The sequence below is a fragment of the Arachis ipaensis genome, chromosome B05 (assembly GCF_000816755.2).
Source record: "Arachis ipaensis cultivar K30076 chromosome B05, Araip1.1, whole genome shotgun sequence".
NCBI classification, from domain to species: Eukaryota; Viridiplantae; Streptophyta; class Magnoliopsida; order Fabales; family Fabaceae; genus Arachis; species Arachis ipaensis.
This window is the reverse complement of record NC_029789.2, coordinates 116,892,341-116,896,438: the sequence shown is the minus strand read 5'-3', so window position 1 is coordinate 116,896,438 and position 4,098 is coordinate 116,892,341.

Below are 4,098 nucleotides of genomic sequence, written 5' to 3'. Positions count from 1 at the left end.
ACACCAAGTAATATTCATGTCCGTCTTCCCAGGAAATTTTCAACCAATTGATCAGATTCAAGATTTAACAATTTACAGTCATGAAGGAAGGCTAGCCAGCACATTAGCAAGGGTCTTTGAAAGAACTCAAAAAATAACGAAGGAATCTCACACAAGGATTAATTATAAAAGTAGAAATACTCTGCTTGTGTCCAGTAAAAGAAATGAAATTGAAGAAAGAGAGATGAGACTCTTGGTGGAATTTGAATCAGCATTCTACAACTTATCTGGACTTTTAGAAAAGCTCCCTGAAAGGATAAAGAGGAATCTCTGCTATTTGATAAAAGACAGAGAAGACCACAAGTGCCAGCTATGTGCCTCAGAGATATCTGAAGAAAGCAATAATGAAACGGAATCAACTCACATGATAAAGGAAGAAGACAATGCATCTGACGGTCACATGATAAAAGAAGAGGACAGCGCATCTGAAGCATCTCTCAACATTATTGCATAGTGACGTAAGCACTTAGGTCATAGAGCACCAACAATGTAGCTGGTAAAAGAGAACAAACAATGACGTAAGCAATGACGTCATAAGAAGGGTAATGATGGGAATTGTCCATCAAACCCAACTATTATAAATAGGTTGCTTAGGCAATTGTAAAGGCATCAGACAATAGGAAGCAGGAGGCTAAGAGTACTCATATGTTAGGAGAGCAAGGAGGAAGCTGCCGAGGCGATTCTATAGTTTGAGGAAGAATTCCCTTAGGGAAAAATAGTTCTAAACTCCTCTCTGGAGTTAGTATCTACAATCTCCCCTCTGGAGATAAAAACCCCTTGTGTAAAATATACTAAATAAAGAAAGTTTTTCTCCAGAAAGGTACATCTTCATCCTAGTCTTTTAATTATGAATTATTTAGAAAGTTTAGAATTAACAGAAGAATCTGATTATTATAGATTAACTGCTTTATTAGATAATGAAAAACAGGCTGTTCTAAAAACAGAATTAAATCTCAAATCAAATGAAAATTTTAATAAACAAAATCTTTTAAAAGAAGTTTTTAATAGAAAAAATATAATATACTATGGAAAATTCAACTTGAAGCTCCTATAAAGATAAAATCTGCCAATGGAGAACTTGAAATAGCTTTGATAAATAATGAAGAATTGAGTAAACAGATTGAGAAAATTAAGGATCAAGAAAAAAGATCTAAAATTGGATGGATTCATATTAGTACTATACAAGTCTTAATCAAATCTACATATATGAAAGGAATTAATTCACCAATAAGTTTAGCAATCTGTGACAAAAGAATTACTGATGACCCAATAGATCAAATAATTGGAATTGTTCATGGAAATTTGGCAAACGTAAATGTTAAATTTAATGCCCATCTTGGATATGCTATACCTTTATCAACTGAAAATCTTGGAAGATCTATAAGTTTGGCTTATAAATTTCATAGAAAGAATCTAATGGAACAAGATGATGAACCATTTTCAATTACATATGCAATAAATTATGCTTTAACAAATAGCCATCATAGTATAATATTTAAAAACAGAGAAAGAATTTATGTCGATGAATTATTTCAGAAAATTGTAAACACAGAAATACCAAAATATAAAGCTATTGAAAACTCAGTTCTATTATTAAAAGAACCATCAGGAAAATTGGTTTCATCAAATTTTCAAATAAGAGAATCTAAAATTAATAGCCCTTTAAGTTTATCTACGTTAAAGATTAAAGAAAAAAATTCTGAAATAAAAGAATTAATAAAAAAGGTCGAAAAATTAAATGAAACCCTAAATACTAAATTATGACAATAAATAAAGAAGAAATATATGTAACTTATCAAGATAAGAAACAAGATCTCTTTGAAAGAAAAAATCATTTGAATTATTTGCAGTTTTCTGAAATAAATCAAAGAGTATTTGAAGCTCTAAAAATAATCTATGATAAGTTAAAAAGAGAAGTTGAAGAGCTAGAAAAATTAATAGAATCTCTAGAAAATAGTGATAAAGCGATGATAGAATTTGCAGAAATTCTAAAATAAATAATGAAGCATACAAAGATTGAAAGACCAGAAAATAAAATAAAAAGAAAAAGGGCGAAAAAATTAAAAAGTAAAATAAAGGAGTATAAAAGGGAATTAAATAATCTTCAGATCGAAATTGATGACCTTATAATAAAAAGGATAGAAATAAGAATAAATATAAACAAGTTGGAGTTAAACTTAAAAAATTTATAAATGCCTGGAAAACCATATTATGACTTAAAAGAATTAAAGCTGTTGAAAGAAAAATGGAGAATGAAGTTGAAAAATTAAAAATATATTTAGAAACAACAGAAAGTGTAGAAATAAAAGAAGTTTTTGAAGACTTGAGAAATTATATTAAAGAAAAAGACAAACAGATAAAAGATTTTATATACAATAATCCATGCAAAAAAGAATATTATAAACTAAAACAAGATTGAAAAACTATAAAAATGAAATCAGAATTATAAATACTAGTAATAGTAGAAATTGTCAACATTTTTTATGAATTTGCAAATTATTTCGAATCTATACAAATTATAAACTTATTCGAAGTAAAATATGAAGAGTTAATAGAAATTTCGAAAAAGAAAGAAAAGTCGAGAAATTTCGAAAAAGAAAGAAAAGTCGAATTTAAAAAATTGGTATCAGAGCCAAAGTTAACGATTAAGGGTAACACTTTCTCTTTAAGCAACACTTTTAGTGATACGCTTTTAAATCAATAAACAACCAAATAAAAACAAAAATCTATAAATCTGTACCAAAATACATCTGTACACTAGATGGACCCTAAATTAAATTATCAATGAAAAAAAATTGTTTTCAAGATGAAAACTTACAACTAAAAAAGTAAACTATATATCATTTTATAAAGTTTTTATCTTTTAAAAATTATAGCATTTATATTTGATAAATTAAATTAAAATTAATTTCAATAAGCACAAACAACAACAATTATATTTGATAAAATAGCTTTTAAAATTCAAAAATATTATAATAAATATAAATGTAAGAATTAAATTTAGAAATTGATTAATGTACAATGTTATATTAGACTTTTTAATTTTAATAAATACAACCTGAATGTTTTTGATGACCTAAAAAAAGGGAGTTGAATCTATGACCTTTTAATTTTGAATAATAATACTTTAAACCAAAAAATGAAACTTTGCTTCTGTTTAGACTGCGAGATTAATTATGCAGAATAATTTTATTTTGTCCATAAATTGTGAAAAACAGAATCAAAGCAGGAAAGAAAAAAATGACATAACCATGTATTTTGGTTTAGCTACCTCATGTAATGCAATATACATTTGTGGTGGAATTTTCACTATCTTTTTAAGTATTACATATACCAATTTTCAAAGAATCAACTTAAACCTAACCGGAACAAATCAAGTTTCAACATAAATTTGACTTGATTAGGTTACTTACTAGACTCTTTAACACATTAAATGCTCATCCAATTTAGCAAAGAATACAACTTAGATACTAGATACAAAATAGAAATACAATAAAAAAAAAGATCACTCTATGGTACAGATATACAGATATTTTTTTTATTTCACTACCAGATCGACAAATGAAAATTGGTGTCAGGGCTTGTCTGCGCCTGATGGTAGCTGTGGCTGAGCCAAGGTTGTTCGTTGCTAGTGTTAGTTGGTGAACTTTTGGATTGGACTGTGGCAGCATTGAATTGGGTATTCCAATTCCCAAATAATGAATTGAATCTCAAATGTTTGGATTTTGTTAATAAGAAAAAATAAAAAAGAAGCAGCCCATGTTCAGCAATCAGCATTAGCAATAGAGCCTCAAATGGAAATTTACGCTACTTTCATGTCAATTTTTTTAATGCTTTTTAATTCCTTTAATATTTATTTGGTTTGGAATAATTTATTTTGATTTCAAGAAATCGAAATAATTTATAAAATTCATTTTAAATTCATTTTAAAATAATAAAATTTATATAATATTTAATTTAAGTTGCAAAAAATTTTAAAGATTAAAACACAAGGATAGAAAAATTAATATCCAAAATTTATATATAACTTGAAATTATATTTTTTTCATAAACTTCCAA